Source organism: Ranitomeya imitator, chromosome 2 (genome assembly GCF_032444005.1).
Source record: "Ranitomeya imitator isolate aRanImi1 chromosome 2, aRanImi1.pri, whole genome shotgun sequence".
In the NCBI taxonomy this organism is placed as follows: domain Eukaryota; kingdom Metazoa; phylum Chordata; class Amphibia; order Anura; family Dendrobatidae; genus Ranitomeya; species Ranitomeya imitator.
The window spans coordinates 21,694,851-21,716,685 of NC_091283.1; positions in this window are offsets into that span (position 1 = coordinate 21,694,851).

The following is a 21,835-nucleotide window of genomic DNA, read 5'->3' on the forward strand; positions in this document are numbered from 1 at the left end:
CCCTTCTCATATTACAAGATATACAGAACTGTGCAAAAGTGTTAGGCGGCTGCCGAAAAAGGCAGAAAAGTCAGGCGAGAGAGACCTCGCTGGTGCAGTATAACTACCTTGTGTCTTGCTGCAGTGCTCAGTCTCACCATGGTGAATGGCATGTGACCTAAAACCAGAGGTGAATCTAGGGGTCCATATTTATAAAATCACAAGTAGAGTCCAGCAGTATGTGCTCAGGATCACAGGTCACCAAAGCAAAATTAGATGTGGAATCATCCCAAAAGTGGCAGAAATTGGGTTATTTCAAGTTGGGAGACAGGTAATGTGGGGAGCAGGCTGGGAGACTTGTAATGTAGGTGAAACAACTCTGCCGGCATCACTGCATGGCCTCCCATCCCTCACACACCATCTTACCCACTGCTCCAGGTCATGTTGTGGTCTCTGTCTGTTGCTGGCTCCATATTCTGTGCCCCTGCTCTATGCATGCTTCCTGGCTGTGTGCATAGGGGGGCGGCGCCAGAACTCTCTGGTTCTTATGGAATCAGGGTGCACCTGTCTAATGGGTTCCTGAACAATTACAAAGAGGCCTCCAGTATTTAGGGCAGCTCCACCCTGTGGACTGGGCTTGCGCAATGTCTAAACTCAGTTGGTGTCTAACTTCTGAGCTGCCAGGCCTTGCTCTGTGTTCCTCCTTCTCTGGAGGCTTTTCGCCTTGCCTTGCTTTGCTTTGCCTTACCTTGCCTTGCCTTGTCCTTGTTTGTCTGCCCTCCAGGAGGCTGTATATCCTGGTCTCAGTGTCTGTGTCCTTGCTTTGCCTTGTTTTGGTCTTGCGGTTCTCCTCCTGTGTGAACAGGTCTCTACCTGTTTCTCCATACACCATTCCCTCCTATCAGAACCAGTACCTGCACCCGCTGTGTGTACAGGATCCTACCTAATTCATACACCACTTCTACCTGTTTCTTCTCTGCCATGCCTGCCAGCCCTGTGTCTCAGCCATGCCTGCCAGACCTGTGTCTCTGCCGTGCCTGCCAGCCCTGTGTCTGGGCCGTGCCTGCCAGCCCTGTGTCTCTACCGTGCCTGTCAGCCCTGTGTCTCTGCCATGCCTGCCAGCCCTGTGTCTCTGCCATGCCTGCCAGCCCTGTGTCTCTGTCATGCCTGCCAGCACTGTGTCTGTGCCATGCCTGCCAGCCCTGTGTCTATGTCATGCCTGCCAGCCCTGTGACTCTGCTGTGCCTGCCAGCCCTGTGTCTCAGCCGGCCCGGCCAGCCCTGTGTCTCTGCCGTGCCTGCCAGCCCTGTGTCTCTGCCATGCCTGCCAGCCCTGTGTCTCTGCCATGCCTGCCAGCCCTGTGTCTCAGCCATGCCTGCCAGCCCTGTGTCTCTGCCGTTCCTGCCAGTCCTGTGTCTCTGTCAACCCTGTGTCTCAGCCGTGCCAGCCTTCTCGTCTGAGTTTCAGCCGTGCTCATCTGCCAGTCCTGCCTGATGCCCGCACCTGTCCTAGTGTTCCTGTTTCCCAAGTGGGATCAGCAGCCACAGCCAGACACCACCCTGGAGTAGCACCTGGCAGTTGCCTGCCGCACAAGTCTGACCTCACCATCAGAGGCTCCAGAGAAGACTAAGGCAGCTGTCATAGTCACGCCCCTTCCAGGGTAGTCTGGTTCATGGCACAGTGGGTCCACAAACCCCCTGGCTCACGCTCACCAGTCAGGGCGTGAGCGTGACAGTGGGGCACATACTGGGGATTGGTAATGTGGGGCACAGGCTGGGAGACTGGTAATGTGGGGCACAGGCTGGGAGACTGGTAATGTAGGGCACAGGCTGGGAGACTGGTAATGTGGGGCGCAGGCTTGGAGACTGGTAATGTGGAGCGCAGGCTGGGAGGCTGGTAATGTGGGGCACAGGCTATAAGACTGGTAATGTGGGGTGCAGGCTGGGAGACTGGTAATGTGAGGCGCAGGCTCGGAGACTGGTAATGTGGGGCGCAGGCTGGGAGACTGGTAATGTGGGGTGCAGGCTGGGAGACTGGTAATGTGAGGCGCAGGCTCGGAGACTGGTAATGTGGGGCGCAGGCTGGGAGACTGGTAATGTGGGGTGCAGGCTGGGAGACTGGTAATGTGAGGCGCAGGCTCGGAGACTGGTAATGTGGGGCGCAGGCTGGGAGACTGGTAATGTGGGGTGCAGGCTGGGAGACTGGTAATGTGGAGCTCAGGCTGGGAGACTAGTAAAATATTTAGCAAGGCTGAAAAAAGCCATTAGCCTATATTCTAAATAACTTAATAATTGTATGATACAATATTGTTCTGCTCCAGGAAGACATCCAGGCCTCTCTTGAACCCCTCGACTGAGTTCGCCATCACCACCTCCTCAGGCAAGCAATTCCAGATTCTCACTGCCCTAACAGTAAAGAATCCTCTTCTATGTTGGTGGAAAAACCTTCTCTCCTCCAGACGCAAAGAATGCCCCCTTGTGCCCGTCACCTTCCTTGGTATAAACAGACCCTCGGAGAGATATTTGTATTGTCCCCTTATATACTTATACATGGTTATTAGATCGCCCCTCAGTCTTCTTTTTTCTAGACTAATTTTGCTAATCTCTCTGGGTATTGAAGTTCCCCACATCTCCTTTATTAATTTTGTTGCCCTCCTTTGTGCTCGCTTAAGTTCCATTATATCCTTCCTAAGCTCCGGTGCACAATGTGAGGTAATGTGGGGCGCAGCCACAGGGCACAGCAGGCAGTCGGGTACAGTAGGCATATGAGGGTACAGTAGGCAAGTAGGGTGGGATACAGTAGGCAGGGCCGCCATCAGGGCATTACAGCCGTGACTGGCGTATGGGGCCCGGTGAGCAGAGGGGGCCGCATCGGGCCCCCTCTTACCTGCTCACCGGGCCCCTACCGGCAGCCGCAGGCTGATCCGGGCCCTTAGCGGCGGCCGGCGCTACAGCTGTACGCTATTGACATGCGGGCCCGCGCCCGCACGTCAATAGTTAACAGCCGCCAGCCGCAGTGTGCAGGTCGCCGGCGTCTGACGTCATTGTCAGTCGCCGGCAAGTGCACGGTGCAGCTGCGTGGAGAGATCAGGAGCGCGGCAGGTAAGCAGAACTTTTTTTTTTTTTCTATTGAGAGCGGCGATCCGGGGAGGGGGACAGAAGGCTGGACACAGAGGGGGCAGTAAAGCTGGACACAGAGGGGGCAGAAGGCCGCTGGACACAGGGGGGCAGTAAAGCTGGACACGGGGGGCAGAAGGCTGGAGACAGAGGGGGCAGTAAAGCGGGACACAGAGGGGGCAGAAGGCCGCTGGACACAGGGGGGCAGTAAAGCTGGACACGGGGGGCAGTAAAGCTGGACACGGGGGGCAGAAGGCTGGACACAGAGGGGGCAGTAAAGCTGGACACAGGGGGGGCAGTAAAGCTGGACACGGGGGGCAGAAGGCCGCTGGACACAGGGGGGCAGTAAAGCTGGACACAGGGGGGGCAGAAGGCTGGACACAGGGGGGCAGTAAAGCTGGACACAGAGGGGGCAGTAAAGCTGGACACAGGGGGGGCAGAAGGCTGGACACAGAGGGGGCAGTAAAGCTGGACACAGAGGGGGCAGTAAAGCTGGACACAGGGGGGCAGAAGGCCGCTGGACACAGAGGGGGCAGTAAAGCTGGACACAGGGGGGCAGAAGGCAGCTGGACACAGGGGGGCAGTAAAGCTGGACACAGGGGGGGCAGTAAATATGGACACAGAGGGGGCAGAAGGCCGCTGGACACAGGGGGGCAGTAAAGCTGGACACGGGGGGCAGTAAAGCTGGACACGGGGGGCAGAAGGCTGGACACAGAGGGGGCAGTAAAGCTGGACACAGGGGGGCAGTAAAGCTGGACACGGGGGGCAGAAGGCCGCTGGACACAGGGGGGCAGTAAAGCTGGACACAGGGGGGGCAGAAGGCTGGACACAGGGGGGCAGTAAAGCTGGACACAGAGGGGGCAGTAAAGCTGGACACAGGGGGGGCAGAAGGCTGGACACAGAGGGGGCAGTAAAGCTGGACACAGAGGGGGCAGTAAAGCTGGACACAGGGGGGCAGAAGGCCGCTGGACACAGAGGGGGCAGTAAAGCTGGACACAGGGGGGCAGAAGGCCGCTGGACACAGGGGGGCAGTAAAGCTGGACACAGGGGGGCAGAAGGCTGGACACAGGGGGGCAGTAAAGCTGGACACAGGGGGGCAGAAGGCTGGACACAGAGGGGGCAGTAAAGCTGGACACAGAGGGGGCAGTAAAGCTGGACACAGGGGGGCAGAAGGCCGCTGGACACGGGGGCAGTAAAGCTGGACACAGGGGGGGCAGAAGGCTGGACACAGAGGGGGCAGTAAAGCTGGACACAGAGGGGGCAGTAAAGCTGGACACAGGGGGGCAGAAGGCCGCTGGACACAGGGGGGCAGTAAAGCTCGACACAGGGGGCAGAAGGCTGGACACAGGGGGGCAGTAAAGCTGGACACAGGGGGGGCAGAAGGCTGGACACAGAGGGGGCAGTAAAGCTGGACACAGAGGGGGCAGTAAAGCTGGACACAGGGGGGCAGAAGGCCGCTGGACACGGGGGCAGTAAAGCTGGACACAGGGGGGGCAGAAGGCTGGACACAGAGGGGGCAGTAAAGCTGGACACAGGGGGGGGGCAGAAGGCTGGACACAGGGGGGCAGTAAAGCTGGACACAGGGGGGCAGTAAAGCTGGACACAGGGGGGGCAGAAGGCTGGACACAGAGGGGGCAGTAAAGCTGGACACAGAGGGGGCAGTAAAGCTGGACACAGAGGGGGCAGTAAAGCTGGACACAGGGGGGGCAGAAGGCTGGACACAGAGGGGGCAGTAAAGCTGGACACAGAGGGGGCAGTAAAGCTGGACACAGAGGGGACAGTAAAGCTGGACACAGGGGGGGGGCAGAAAGCTGGACACAGGGGGGGGCAGAAAGCTGGACACAGGGGGGGGGCAGAAAGCTGGACACAGGGGGAGGGCAGAAAGCTGGACACAGGAGGGGGGGCAGAAAGCTGGACACAGGGGGGGGCAGAAAGCTGGACACGGGGGGGCAGAAAGCTGGGCACAGGGGGAGGGCAGAAAGCTGGACACAGGAGGGGGGGCAGAAAGCTGGACACAGGGGGGGCAGAAAGCTGGACATGGGGGGGGGCAGAAAGCTGGACACAGGGGGGGCAGAAAGCTAGACACAAGGGGGGCAGAAAGCTGGACACATGGGGGGCAGAAAGCTGGACACGGGGCAGAGTGCTGGACAGAGATGGGGCAGAGTGCTGGACAGAGATGGGGCAGAGTGCTGGACAGAGATGGGGCAGAGTGCTGAACAGAGATGAGGCAGAGTGCTGGACAGAGATGGGGCAGAGTGCTGGACAGAGATGGGGCAGAGTGCTGGACAGAGATGGGGCAGAGTGCTGGACAGAGATGGGGCAGAGTGCTGGACAGAGATGGGGCAGGATTGGACAGAGATGGGGCAGAGTGTTGGACAGAGATGGGGCAGGATTGGACACAGATGGGGCAGAGTGCTGGACACAGATGGGGCAGAGTGGTGGACACAGATGGGGCAGAGTGCTGGACACAGATGGGGCAGAGTGCTGGACATAAATGGGGCAGGATTGGAAACAGATGGGGCAGAATGGAGACAGATGGGGCAGAATGGAGACAGACGGGGCAGGATTGGAGACAGATGGGGCAGGATGGATACGATGGAGACAGATGGGGCAGGATGGGGAGATCATATGGGGCAGAATGGATACTCATGAGGGCAGGATGGGAGAACATATGGCTGGAGCCTGGAATGAGACACACGGGGGCTAGGATGGCGAATATTACCATAGGGGCTAATTAAGGGATATTATTATTGCAGTGATGTATTTATTTTATTTTTTGAGTATACTGTTTTAAATGGGGGGGGGGCGGTCCTGTTACTGTGTAGAGTGATACTATGTTGCCTTCTTCATGTGGTGCAATATAGAAGTTGGGAAAATTAAGTAATGTGTTCTACAAGCGGAACTCGAGATAACTGTTTTATTTCCTGCAGAGACGAGTCCTGGCTGGATGAAGTGATGGCGGTCTGTGCTGGATGAAAGATGAAGGACTTCACCTAGAGACGTCACTGGTGAGTCAGTGTTACCTATACTCTGACACTATACACTGTATACTATATACAGAGGTCCTGTGTACAATGTCACCAGTGATCACTGTATTACCTATACATTATATACAGAGCTCCTGTGTGTAATGTCACCGGTGATCACTGTATTACCTGTACACAGACACTGCTTACTAATTACAGATCTCCTGTGTATAATGGCACTGATGGTGATAGTATTGTGTTTTTTTTTTTATTACTGATCAGTATTGTAGTATTCAGTCATTGGTGGTAATATGCGGTCTGGTCATGGTGTAGCGGTATTTGTTCCTTGTATTTTATATTATTCGATCACTGTGGTGGTAATATGTCATCTGGTCATAGTGCTGTGGTATTTGTTCCTTGTATGTAGTATTATAGGTCATTTTAAAAATTGAAAAATAAATAAAAATATACCTAAATTGTATTGCATATTTTAACAAATATTTAGTAGGTTACAGTAGAGTAGGGCCCGGCCAAAAGTGTCTACCGTGTTATGGTGGCGGCTTAAAAAATCTTTTGGCCAAAACAAAAGCTGCCGGCTATATGTGTGATCTGGTGATGTGAACTGTCAATGTGTGATAGGTGAGAAGTGGAGATTTTCCAAGAGAGAGCGGTGGTACTGTGGACAGTTCGTGGGGTGGAGCCTGGAGGCGGGGCTGGGGTGGAGCCTGGGCGGAGTTTCAAGGGGGCCCCGAAAATTTTGCCAGTATGGGGCCCCGAAATTTCTAGTGGCAGCCCTGGCAGTAGGCAGGTCGGGTACAGCAGGCAGGTTGGGTGGGGTACAGTAGGCAGATAGTGTGGGACACAGTAGGCAGTCGGGTACAGTAGAAAGGTAGTGTGGGGTACAGTAAGCAGTCAGGTACAGTAGGCAGGTAGTGTGGGGTACAGTAGGCAGGTTGTGTGGGATACAGTAGGCAGTCGGGTACAGTAGGCAGGTAGTGTGGGGTACAGTAGGCAGGTAGTGTGGGATACAGTAGGCATTCGGGTACAGTAGGCAGGTAGTGTGGGGTACAGTAGGCAGGTAGTGTGGGGTACAGTAGGCAGTCGGGTACAGTAGGCAGGTAGTGTGGGGTACAGTAGGCAGGTACGGTGGGATACAGTAGGCAGTCGGGTACAGTAGGCAGGTAGTGTGGGGTACAGTAGGCAGGTAATGTGGGGTGCAGTAGGCAGGTAGCATGGGATACAGTAGGCAGTCGGGTACAGTAGGCAGGTAGTGTGGGGTACAGTAGGCAGGTGAGTTACAGCAGGTAGTGTGGGGTACAGTAGGCATTCGGGTACAGTAGGCAGGTAGGGTGGGATACAGTAGGCAGTCGGGTACAGTAGGCAGGTAGTGTGGGGTACAGTAGGCAGTCGGGTACAGTAGGCAGGTAGTGTGGGGTACAGTAGGCAGTCGGGTACAGTAGGCAGGTAGGGTGGGATACAGTAGGCAGTCGGGTACAGTAGGCAGGTAGTGTGGGGTACAGTAGGCAGTCGGGTACAGTAGACAGGTAGTGTGAGGTGCAGTAGGCAGGTAGCATGGGGTACAGGAGGCAGTCGGGTACAGTAGGCAGGTAGTGTGGGGTACAGTAGGCAGGTGAGGTACAGCAGGCAGATAGTGTGGGGTACAGTAGGCAGTCGGGTACAGTAGGCAGGTAGGGTGGGATACAGTAGGCAGTCGGGTACAGTAGGCAGGTAGTGTGGGGTACGGTAGGCAGGTGAGGTACAGCAGGCAATGCCAGTTTATAGCAAGCAGATGAGGGAAGTAATCATCAATCTTTGCAGATCTTTATCTAACTGATGATAAACCAACAATCCCAGCGGTGACACTACAGGTCTGGGGAATGAAGCAGCGGAGCCGCTCGCTGCCGGGGTCCCGTTGATAGACTCTCATCCATGTAGAACAGGATCCACCTTTATGGCTGGGTGACTCTCCTTATTAAAAACACACAGTGGGGCGCACAGTGGGCGACACTCGGGAACTTGGCTTTGTAGTCATTTCCTTGAAAGAAATTTCCCAAGATGATAACTTGTGAAAGCTTCTGATCCTGCGGCTGCTGATGGGGGGACGTGTGCTGGGGGGTTTACACAAGAAGCACAATTATCTCACAGCTTACCGCACCGGCGCGCACAGGAAGACGCTCAGCAGCGCAACTCCCAAACTCACAGCACTGGATTTTATTACTTTGTTACATTTTTAGATCCTATTATTTATCATTTGTTTTATGTTATTTATTAATTTCTTTAGTTATTGTTATTTATGACATTTTTTTCTATTTATTTTTATTGTTATTTTTACATTTTCTTCCAGATTTTGTCATCATTTCATTGCTGCTTTATTTTTTTTTTTTAAAAAAGCCGATCTACTCCTGCAGTTGCAGGTGTGGCGGATGTAGTGGAGCCAGAGAGGTTGTGTGTAACCTGCAGATTTGGGGTCCCCTTCCTCCTCATTCTCATTGACTGCTGGGTCGGCGGCCCCTCCTGATGTGATGTCAGAGCTATGCCCCATCAGATGTCATTCTCATTCACAGCATGAGTCTCACAGAGGCTGAGGGAGGGATGCTGCTCCTGACAAAGGATGGAAACTGCAGCTGCATCCCCCTCCTATCCCCATCCCAGTTCCAGGAAGAGGCTCTTCTCCCAGATAACATGGAAGCATCAGGGAGCTCACCTGGCGGCAGGGTCACAGGGTCAGCTTCAGCTGCTTTGTGCACAAATCAAAGATCCATTCTGATCATGAGCAAAGAAAAGAACCTTCCAGACTTTCAGGAGCTGAACCTTAAATCAACTGTATAAAAGTACGGGCTTGCCATCCTCATCCCCACAACAAAGTAAATCTACTTTTTGTGAACTTGCCAGTGTAAAATGTCCAGGAACCGTTGTAAGGCTGCCGTCATACTAGCAGTATGTGGTCAGTATTTTACATCAGTGTAACGGAGTCTACCAAGCTGGGGTACCTCTTTCAGTACCACCCCGTGTTTCAGGAGGTCCAATCTGCTTTTGCTGGATTCTGAATGAAGGGCGCTGGCAGGAATTTCTTGATTACATGAGAGCATATAAAAGCTGACTGCTTCTCCAGGTATTTCCAGTCTAAGAACACCCTTTATTTACAGCACACAGAATATATAACACAGATACACAGGGCAGGCCAATAGGAAAACAGCTGGCCAGACATACATTATAATAGCCGCAGGGGGCCGGAGCCTGCGGCTATTTACTGTGGGAATTACAAAGGTGGGGGAGGTCAGAAAGAGAATATCTTGTCCAGGGGCGCAGCCTGTGGACTGATGCATTTCACATGGAAACTATTATACATACATATACTGCATAACATTCTTGGTGCTGGGGGGTTCTGTAACAATCAGTATTTGTAAGCCAAAACCAGGAGTGGAACAAGTAGAGGAAAAGTATAATAGAAACATATGCACCACTTCTGCATTTATCACCCACTCCTGGTTTTGGCTTACGAACACTGATGTAAAATACTGACCAAATACTGCTGGTGTGACGGCAGCCTGATTCTGATCATTTGTAACTTTCCATCCACTTTTTATGAATGGTTGGCTTATTTTCATCAGCATCCTGCCAGCATTGTAGGTGCAGGTACATCTTCTCCCTGTGTAAGAGAAAATAGAAATTTTCCAGCACTCATCCAAGTAGCTTTTACAAATTATTCCGTTTTTATTGTCACATGTCTAAATAAACAATATATTAAAAGAAACTTTAAACTATTTTTGGGAAGATAAAACTATTTTTTTAAATAAAATAACTTTGTAAAAACATAAGACAATCTCCAATTCACTTGATGAGGAACACAATGCGGCACAGGTGACTGAGCCCAAGCAGTGTACATTAGCTGAAATCTTATAAACCTCGATGTTGGGAGATGGTTTTGTAACATTTACTATTTGGATCTAGTAGATTGTGAAAAAGTGACAACACCATGATGATGTCAGCAAGCAGCACAGAGTATTACAGGAGAAGACTGTGCAGTGTCCAGTATCTATGAATATACAGTTGGGTCCAGAAATATGTGGGCAGTAACACAAGTTTTGCATTTTAGCCATTTACCCAAACATATTCCAGGTCTATAATCAATCTGGACTTTAAGTGCAGACTATCAGCTTTAATTTGAAGGGATTCACATCCTGATTGGAAGGGACCACAAGTAATTTGACAATCATCTCAGAAGCTCTTTCATGGGCTGCATGGACTTTTCCTCCATTAATCCATCATCAATTAAAAGGTCTGGTGCTGATTCCAGGTGTGGTATTTGCATTTGGAAGCTATTGCTGTGAACCCACAACATGCGATGAAAGGAGCTCTAAATGGAAGAGAAACAGACCATCATTAGTCTGAAAAAAAGAAGAAATCCATCAGAGAGGTAGTAGAAATGTTAGGAGCGGCCAAATCAACAGTTTGGTGCATTCTGCAAAAAAAATTGAGTGTGCTGGTGAACTTGGGAACTCAGCTATCCACTATCTTATGTGACACAAGTTATCACTTCATCTGGCCTCCTGATGAGCCTATACAGGCGAAACACATTGAGGCGTATATTTTAAATGGCGATTGGTGAAGCACAGTGGCACAGATGAGTATCTATGGCTTCAGTGTATATCTTTGTATGGGAAGTTATCCATGCTGTTGAGGCTTTACATGAAGACCGGATTGTGACAGGGGAACACATGATTGGTGTGTTAGCCCATGTAAGGAATGGAGTCTATCCTGATATAATAATCTAAGATGGATGTTAGCCACATCTAGTGGAAAATATTCGGTCCACTGTGAAGGAATGATTATCTAGTCTATGCATCATATATATCGCCATATATGTTCATTTACAGCTTTTTTATTTTGGGGAATTAGGTCCTCCCTAGCATAGTATTTTATTGTATAGTGATAGAGGATCCTCTATTGTGTGGGTAGAGGCTCTCACTAGTGGCTGTAGGGCATATCAAGGCCCATAGGGACAGTCATCGTGGATCGGGGGCGCCACAACGTTCCCCCCTAGGGCGTCTACCTCCGCAGCCAGGTAGGGGCAGATTTTGGTGCCTCAGCTAGGGTGGTATAATATTTCCCCATCAGTTTTATTCACTTTTGTTTAGAGCACATTTGTTTTTGTTGTTTTTTTGTTTTGTTGGTCACTATAGGTGGGTTTGGTTGCCTTGCTTTTAATTAATAAAAGGTGGTTTTAATATTGAGGATTTTTATATGATTTTGATGAGCTTGGGAACTCAGAAAGACTTGGACGTCCACAGAAGACAGCGGTCGTGGATGATTACAGAATTCTTATCGTGGTCGAAAAAAATCCGCTCCTTAGCATCCTCCCAAGTGAAGACAACTCTCCAGGAAGTCAGTATCTCAGTATTTAACTCCACCATAAAGAGAAGACTTCATGAGAGCAAATGCAGATGGGTCACCACAAGTTGCAATCTCTTAATCAGCTGGAAATAGGCCAGAATGGACTTTGATAAAAAAAAAAAAACATCTAAAAATACTGCTCAGTTCTGGACAAGCAAAACTAAGATCAACCTGCACCAGAATGATGGGAAGAAGAAAGTCTGGAGAAGGCTTGGAGCTGCTCCTGATCCTCGGCATATCCTCTGTAGAACATGGTGGAGGTGGTGTAATGGCGCGGCTATGCATGGCTTCCAATGGCAAGGGGTCACTAGTGGTTATTGATGATGTCACTGAGGACAGAAGCAGCCGGATGAATCCTGTGTGTACAGGGCGAGACTTCCTGCTCAGATTCCACCAAATGCATCAAGCACGATTGGACCATTATGACCCAAAACATCCTACGAAAGCAAAGAAGTGGGATATTCTGCAATGGCCGAGTTCTCACCAGATCTCAGAACATTGAGCAGCATTTCACAGGATGAAGACAAAACTGGAGGTAGAAAGTGCCACAAACAAGCGAGAACTGAAGTCACTGCAGTAAAGGCGGCAAAGCCTCACTCCAGAGGAGACCAAAGATGGTGACTTCCATGGCCTCCAGACTTCAGGCCATTATTGCTGCAAAGCCTCACACCGGAAGAGACCAAAGATGGGATACACCCCCGAGTACTGCAGGAATTAAGTACAGTCATTGATAGACCATTATTATTAATCTTTAAAGACTCCATAACAACAGGGTCTGTACCACAGGACTGGCGTATAGCAAATGTGGTGCCAATATTCAAAAAGGGGACAAAAACTGAACTCGGAAATTATAGGCCAGTAAGCTTAACCTCTACTGTGGGTAAAATCCTGGAGGGCATTCTAAGGGACGCTATAGTGGAGTATCTGAAGAGGAATAACCTCATGACCCAGTATCAGCACGGGTTTACTAGGGACCGTTCATGTCAGACTAATCTGATCAGCTTCTATGAAGAGGTAAGTTCCGGATTGGACCAAGGGAACCCAGTGGATGTAGTGTATATGGACTTTTCAAAAGCTTTTGATACGGTGCCACACAAAAGGTTGATACATAAAATGAGAATAATGGGGATAGGGGAATATGTGTAAGTGGGTTGAGAGCTGGCTCAGGGATAGGAAACAAAGGGTAGTTATTAATGGAGCACACTCGGACTGGGTCGCGGTTAGCAGTGGGGTACCACAGGGGTCAGTATTGGGCCCTCTTCTTTTTAACATATTTATTAATGACCTTGTAGGGGGCATTCAGAGTAGAATTTCAATATTTGCAGATGACACTAAACTCTGCAGGGTAATCAATACAGAGGAGGACAATTTTATATTACAGGATGATTTATGTAAACTAGAAGCTTGGGCTGATAAATGGCAAATGAGCTTTAATGGGGATAAATGTAAGGTCATGCACTTGGGTAGAAGTAATAAGATGTATAACTATGCGCTTAATTCTAAAACTCTGGGCAAAACCGTCAATGAAAAAGACCTGGGTGTATGGGTGGATGACAAACTCATATTCAGTGGCCAGTGTCAGGCAGCTGCTACAAAGGCAAATAAAATAATGGGATGCATTAAAAGAGGCATAGATGCTCATGAGGAGAACATAATTTTACCTCTATACAAGTCACTAGTTCGACCACACTTAGAATACTGTGCACAGTTCTGGTCTCCGGTGTTTAAGAAAGACATAGCTGAACTGGAGCGGGTGCAGAGAAGAGCGACCAAGGTTATTAGAGGACTGGGGGGTCTGCAATACCAAGATAGGTTATCACCCTTGTGGCTATTTAGTTTGGAAAAACAAAGACTAAGGGGTGATCTTATTTTAATGTATAAATATATGAGGGGACAGTACAAAGACCTTTCTGATGATCTTTTTAATCATAGACCTGAGACAGGGACAAGGGGGCATCCTCTACGTCTGGAGGAAAGAAGGTTTAGGCATAATAACAGACGCGGATTCTTTACTGTAAGAGCAGTGAGACTATGGAACTCTCTGCCGTATGATGTTGTGATTCATTACTTAAATTTAAGAGGGGACTGGATACATTTCTGGAAAAGTATAATGTTGCAGGGTATATACACTAGATTCCTTGATAGGGCGTTGATCCAGGGAACTAGTCTGATTGCCGTATGTGGAGTCGGGAAGGAATTTTTTTCCCCAATGTGGAGCTTACTCTTAGCCACATGTTTTTTTTTTGCCTTCCTCTGGATCAACATGTTAGGGCATGTTAGGTTAGGCTATGGGTTGAACTAGATGGACTTATAGTCTTCCTTCAACCTTAATAACTATGTAAAAGATGGTGATGTCCATGGCCTCCAGACTTCAGGCAGTCATTGCTGCAAAGCCTCACACCAGAGGAGACCAAAGATGGTGACGTCCATGGCCTCCAGACTTCAGGCAGTCATTGCTGCAAAGCCTCATACCAGAGGAGACCAAAGATGGTGATGTCCATGGCCTCCAGACTTCAGGCAGTCATTGCTGCAAAGCCTCACACCAGAGGAGACCAAAGATGGTGATGTCCATGGCCTCCAGACTTCAGGCAGTCATTGCTGCAAAGCCTCACACCAGAGGAGACCAAAGATGGTGACGTCCATGGCCTCCAGACTTCAGGTCGTCATTGCTGCAAAGGATTCTCTACAAAGTATTAAAAATGAACATTTTATTTATGGGAAAGTGAATTTATCTAATTACTTTTGAGCCCCTGAAAGGAGGATTTGTAGAAAAATAGCTTCAATTCCTAAACGTTTCACAGGATATTTTTCTTCATCCCCTTTAATTAAACCTGAATATCTCCATTTCAATGGCAACTTAATTGTTTCATTTTTAAATCCAAAATAGCAAAATAGCGACCGGCAGAGCTGAAATCACGAGGATCCATCACTGGTCAAAGATCTGGATCTTACTGTATATGTAACTGGATAATTGATATCAATGTATCGCGCTCAGTCTTATAACGGATAAATCTTACAGTAATGATAAACACCGACAATACAGACTGTTCCTCCCAATATCTTGGAGAACGAGGAGCGGATCCTCACATGACATATGGTCTCTGAATCAGGCAGGGAACACATTTGATGTGAGACTCTTTAAGAGCACTTTTCAATTACATGAAATGTGTCTGAGTGCAAATGAATCTGACTCCTGTGCCAAAACCGAGGGGAAAGTTCTATGTATCACGGAACACTCAGTGCCCAAAGCTTTACCATCATCATACAAGCGGAACTGCAGAAATCAGCAACACATCAGACTCAAGAGATAGATGATAGATAGAATGTAGATAATATAGAGATAATAGATAGATGATTGATAGATTATATGTAACTAGATGGTGGCCCGATTCTAATGCATCGGGTATTCTAGAATATATATAGTAGTATATAGCACAGCCCACGCAGTATATAACACAGCCCACGCTGAATATAACACAGCCCACCCAGTATATAGCACAGCCCACGCAGTATATAGCATAGCCACGGAGTATATAGCACAGCACACGTAGTATATAACACAGCCACGTAGTATATAACACAGCCCACGCAGTATATAGCACAGCCCACGCAGTATATAGCACAGGCGCCGTAGTATATAGCACAGCCCACATAGTAGATAACACAGCCGACGTAGCAGATAACACAGGCCACGTAGCATATAGCACAGCCCATGTAGTATATAGCACAGACCATGTAGTATATAACACAGCCCACATAGTATATAACACAGCCCACGTAGTATATAGCACAGCCCACGTAGTATATAACACAGCCACGTAGTATATAGCACAGCCCACATAGTATATAGCAGAGCCACGTAGTATATAGCACAACCATGCAGTATATAACACAGCCCACACAGTATATAACACAGCCCACACAGTATATAACACAGCCCATGTAGTATATAACACAGCCCACGTAGGATATAACACAGGCCACCCAGTATATAGCACAGCCCACGCAGTATATAGCACAGGCCACGTAGTATATAGCACAGCCCACATAGTAGATAACACAGCCCACGTAGCAGATAACACAGGCCACGTAGCATATAGCACAGCCCACAAAGTATATAACACAACGTAAAACTAAATCTCCAAGCCAGAGGGGGGGGTGAAGCTTCTGAGTGGCCCCTAACCAGGTAACCTTGATTACAACTCGGTGACGCGCCCTAATAGTGGAGGAGAACCTCAGCAGATGACCGCGCTGTTACTGAAAATAATCTCCATATAAAGACCAACATGGATATTACCGCCATATGGTCAGTGGTAGATTCCAGCCCTACAGAACATATTACAGATCACGGCCCAGTTACAGATAATCTCTTACCGCTGACGATCTTTCTGATGGAATCGTTCACTTTTCCCGTCTTTTCCATCTGGCCCAGACCGACATGACAACTTCTTCCAGCCAGGACTCGTCTGCAGAGAATACAACAAAGACACGTTTCACTTCTCACATTCCAGCCATCACTATCTATTCCCAACCTGCACAAACTCCTCTTCCTGCTGATACCCCAATATTGAGCCGCTGCTGCCGTATGTGTCCCTATTACTGCCCCTGATACTCCAATACTGAGCCGCTGCTGCTGTACGTGTCCCTATTATTGTACTATAAGGCAGCAGCCCCTTAGGCAGATCCTGTACTATAAGGCAGCACCCCCATTAGCAGACCCTGTAGTATAAGGCAGCATCCCGCAGGCAGACCCTGTAGTATAAGGCAGCGCCCCCATAGGCAAACCCTGTACTATAAGGGAGCACCCCTATAGGCAGACCCTGTACTATAAGGCAGCACCCCCATAGGCAGACCCTGTAGTATAAGACAGCACCCCCATTGGCAGACCCTGTAGTATAAGACAGCATCCCGCAGGCAGACCCTGTAGTATAAGGCAGCATCCCCATAGGCAGACCCTGTACTATAAGGCAGCACCCCAATAGACAGACCCTGTAGTATAAGACAGCACCCCCATAGGCAGACTCTGTAGTATAAGACAGCACCCCCATTGGCAGACCCAGTAGTATAAGGCAGCATCCTGCAGGCAGACCCTGTAGTATAAAGCAGCATCCCCATAGGCAGACCCTGTAGTATAAGATAGCACCCCCATTGGCAGACCCTGTAGTATAAGACAGCATCCCGCAGGCAGACCCTGTAGTATAAGGCAGCACCCCTATAGGCAGACCCTGTACTATAAGGCAGCACCCCCATAGGCAGACCCTGTAGTATAAGACAGCACCCCTATAGGCAGACCCTGTAGTATAAGACAGCACCCCATTGGCAGACCCTGTAGTATAAGGCAGCATCACGCAAGCAGACCCTGTAGTATAAGGCAGCACCCCCATAGGCAGACCCTGTAGTATAAGGCAGCACCCCCATAGGCAGACCCTGTACTATAAGGCAGCACCCCCATAGGCAGACCCTGTACTATAAGGCAGCACCCCCATAGGAAGACCCTGTAGTATAAGGCAGCACCCCTATAGGCAGACCCTGTAGTATAAGACAGCACCCCTATAGACAGACCCTGTAGTATAAGACAGCACCCCCATAGGCAGACCCTGTATTATAAGGTAGCACCCCTATCGGCAGACCCTGTACTATAAGGCAGCACCCCATAGGCAGATCCTGTAGTATAAGGCAGACCCCCCATAGGCAGACCCTGAAGTATATGTCAGACCCTGTAGTATAAGGCAGACCCCCCATAGGCAGACCCTGTAGTATAAGACAGTACTCCATAGGCAGATTCTGTAGTATAAGACAGCACCCCCATAGCCAGACTCTGTAGTATAAGGCAGACCCCCATAGGCAGACCCTGTACTATAAGGCAGCACCCCCATAGGCAGACCCTGTAGTATAAGGCAGCACCCCTAGAGGCAGACACTGTAGTATATGGCAGACCCCCATAGGCAGACCCTGTAGTATAAGACAGCACCCCCTTAGCCAGACTCTAGTATATGGCAGATCCCCCCATAGGCAGACCCTGTAGTATAAGGCAGACCCCCATAGTCATACCCTGTAGTATAAGACAGACCCCCCATAGGCAGACCCTGTAGCATTAGGCAGACCCCCCATAGGCAGATCCTGTAGTATAAGGCAGACCCCCCATATACAGACCCTGTAGTATTAGGCAGACCCCCCATAGGCAGACACTGTAGTATAAGACAGACCCACCCATAGGCAGACCCTGTAGTATAAGGCAGCATCACGCAAGCAGACCCTGTAGTATAAGGCAGCACCCCCATAGGCAGACCCTGTAGTATAAGGCAGCACCCCCATAGGCAGACCCTGTACTATAAGGCAGCACCCCCATAGGAAGACCCTGTAGTATAAGGCCGCACCCCTATAGGCAGACCCTGTAGTATAAGACAGCACCCCTATAGACAGACCCTGTAGTATAAGACAGCACCCCCATAGGCAGACCCTGTATTATAAGGTAGCACCCCTATCGGCAGACCCTGTACTATAAGGCAGCACCCCATAGGCAGATCCTGTAGTATAAGGCAGACCCCCCATAGGCAGACCCTGAAGTATATGTCAGACCCTGTAGTATAAGGCAGACCCCCCATAGGCAGACCCTGTAGTATAAGACAGTACTCCATAGGCAGATTCTGTAGTATAAGACAGCACCCCCATAGCCAGACTCTGTAGTATAAGGCAGACCCCCATAGGCAGACCCTGTACTATAAGGCAGCACCCCCATAGGCAGACCCTGTAGTATAAGGCAGCACCCCTAGAGGCAGACACTGTAGTATATGGCAGACCCCCATAGGCAGACCCTGTAGTATAAGACAGCACCCCCTTAGCCAGACTCTAGTATATGGCAGATCCCCCCATAGGCAGACCCTGTAGTATAAGGCAGACCCCCATAGTCATACCCTGTAGTATAAGACAGACCCCCCATAGGCAGACCCTGTAGTATTAGGCAGACCCCCCATAGGCAGATCCTGTAGTATAAGGCAGACCCCCCATATACAGACCCTGTAGTATTAGGCAGACCCCCCATAGGCAGACACTGTAGTATAAGACAGACCCACCCATAGGCAGACCCTGTAGTATAAGGCAGACCCCCATAGGCAGACCCTGTAGTATAAGACAGTACCCCCATAGGCAGATTCTGTAGTATAAGACAGCACCCCCATAGCCAGACTCTGTAGTATAAGGCAGACCCCCCATAGGCAGACCCTGTAGTATTAGGCAGACCCCCCATAGTCATACCCTGTAGTATAAGACAGACCCCCCATAGGCAGACCCTGTAGTATTAAGCAGACCCCCCATAGGCAAATCCTGTAGTGTAAGCCAGACCCCCCACATGCAGACCCTGTAGTATTAGGCAGACCCTGTAGTATAAGACAGACCCACCCATAGGCAGACCCTGTAGTATAAGGCAGACCCCCATAGGCAGACCCTGTAGTATAAGATAGCACCCCCATAGCCAGACTCTGTAGTATAAGGCAGATCCCCATAGGCAGACCCTGTAGTATAAGGCAGACGCCCCCATAGGCAGACCCTGTAGTATAAGGCAGACTCCCCATAGGCAGACCCTGTAGTATTAGGCAGACCCCCCATAGTCATACCCTGTAGTATAAGACAGACCCCCCATAGGCAGACCCTGTAGTATTAGGCAGACCCCCCATAGGCAGATCCTGTAGTATAAGGCAGACCCCCCATATGCAGACCCTGTAGTATTAGGCAGACCCCCCACAGGAAGACCCTGTGGTATAAGACAGACCCACCCATAGGCAGACCCTGTAGTATTAGGCTGACCCCCCATAGGCAGATCCTGTAGTATAAGGCAGCACCCCTTAAAAAATAAATACTCACCTCTCTTCTTCCTGGTTCCTGTGCTGCTCTGAGCGCCTGCTCATCTCCTGACAGCGGGTGCTGGGCAGTGACGTCATCGCGCATGGCTGTCAGCGTCGCCGACATCAGACACTGACAGGGGGATGATGGGGGAAGGATCGTAGCGCTCCTTCCCTCATCATTGTGGTCAGCTGTATCGGCTAAATGCCGGTACAGCTGACCTTGCGATGACAGGCGGGGGGCCCATTGCTGGCACCAGGCCCCCCTGCCTGTTCAGGGGCCCCATAGCGGCCGGCGGCAGAGCAGGGAGATTGATTCTCCCTGCTTTGCCGCAGAAGCTAACTGTATTGGCGCACTGTGCGCGCCAATACAGTTACAGTAGCACAGCTCTGAGCATCAGTCCTGGGGCGTCCGCACCCTCTGCCATAAATGATTAATGGATAATGGAGAGACAATAGATAGATAATAGATAGATAGATAGATGGATGATAGATAGATAGAAAGATAGATAGATAATAGATAGATGATATGATAGATAGATAGATAGATGATAGATAGATAGATAGATAGATAGATAGATAGATAGATAGATAATATATGTTAGATAATAGATGCATAATAGATATATAATAGATAATATACAGATTAATAGATAGATAGATAATAGATGATAGATAGATAGATAGATAGATAGATAGATAGATAGATAGATAGATAGATGATAGATAGATAGATAGATAGATAGATAATATATGTTAGATAATAGATGCATAATAGATATATAATAGATAATATACAGATTAATAGATAGATAGATAATAGATGATAGATAGATAGATAGATAGATAGATAGATAGATAGATAGATAGATAGATGATAGATAGATAGATAGATAATATATGTTAGATAATAGATGCATAATAGATATATAATAGATAATATACAGATTAATAGATAGATAGATAGATAGAAAATAGATGATAGATATTTGTGTAGCAGTAATGTTACTAGTCTCTCTGGATCTGACACATGAGCACTGGTCACAGTGTACAATTGGCGCAGTAATGTCGCGCTGTCGCCGCCCGCTGTGTTGTGACCCCGGCTGTCCGGCGATCGCACAGATTGACTTTCTCTTCTCGGAGTCTGTTCTGCTGATTGGATCCATGTGTGAACATCGCACGGACGGGGAGGAAGCGACTTCTAGAAATGGTAACAGATTGGTACAACATGTGCAGCCGCCTGGCGGACATGCGATCCTGACGCTCCGTCACAAAGAGCCGGCACTTTATCTGCTGATGAATAATTCATTGCCAAGTTACAAATTCAACTCGGAGGATGATTAAAGGCCACTTCATAACCAGTTAAAGATGGTGACAGCCGTAGACGCCGGAAGGGGCATCACACGGGGGTCCGGTTACTGCAAATTATTATGTATCAACTCTGTAGATGTAGAAGTCACTTATCTCACGTGTACGTATAATGAGATCCTGTCTGTATTAAGTCCCATTTCCCAGTATTTAGCCCCATTACCCAATGTGAAGCCCCACTACCCAGTGTTTGGTCCCATTAAAAAAAGTTCACCCCATTGCCCACAGTTCAGCCCTATTACCTAGAGTTCACCCCATTACCCAGAGTTTGCCCCATTACCTAGAGTTCACACCATTAACCAGTGTTCGGCCCCATTACCCAGTGCTTGGCCCCATTACCCAGAGCTCAGCCCCATTACCCAGTGTTCGGCCTCATTACCCAGTGTTCGGCCTCATTACCCAGTGTTCGGCCTCATTACCCAGTGATCGGCCCCATTACCCAGTGTTCAGCCCCATTACCCAGTGTTCAGCCCCATTACCCAGTGTTCAGCCCCATTACCCAGTGATCGGCCCCATTACCCAGTGTTCGGCCTCATTACCCAGTGATCGGCCCCATTACCCAGTGTTCAGCCCCATTACCCAGTACTCAGCCCCATTACCCAGTGTTCAGCCTCATTACCCAGTGATCGGCCCCATTACCCAGTGTTTAGCCTCATTAACCAGTGTTTGGCCCCATTACCCAGAGTTCAGCCCCATTACCCAGTACTCAGCCCCATTACCCAGTACTCAGCCCCATTACCCAGTGATCGGCCCCATTACCCAGTACTCAGCCCCATTACCCAGTGATCGGCCCCATTACCCAGTGTTCAGCCCCATTACCCAGTGCTCGGCACCATTACCCAGTGTTCGGCCCCATTACCCAGTGCTCGGCCCCATTATCCAGTATTCAGCCCCATTACCCAGTGTTCAGCCCCATTACCCAGTGCTCGGCACCATTACCCAGTGTTCAGCCCCATTACCCAGTGTTCGGCCCCATTACCCAGTGCTCGGCCCCATTATCCAGTATTCAGCCTCATTACCCAGTACTCAGCCCCATTACCCAGTGTTCAGCCCCATTACCCAGTGTTCGGCCCCATTACCAAGTGCTCGGCCCCATTATCCAGTATTCAGCCTCATTACCCAGTACTCAGCCCCATTACCCAGTGTTCGGCCCCATTACCCAGTGTTCAGCCTC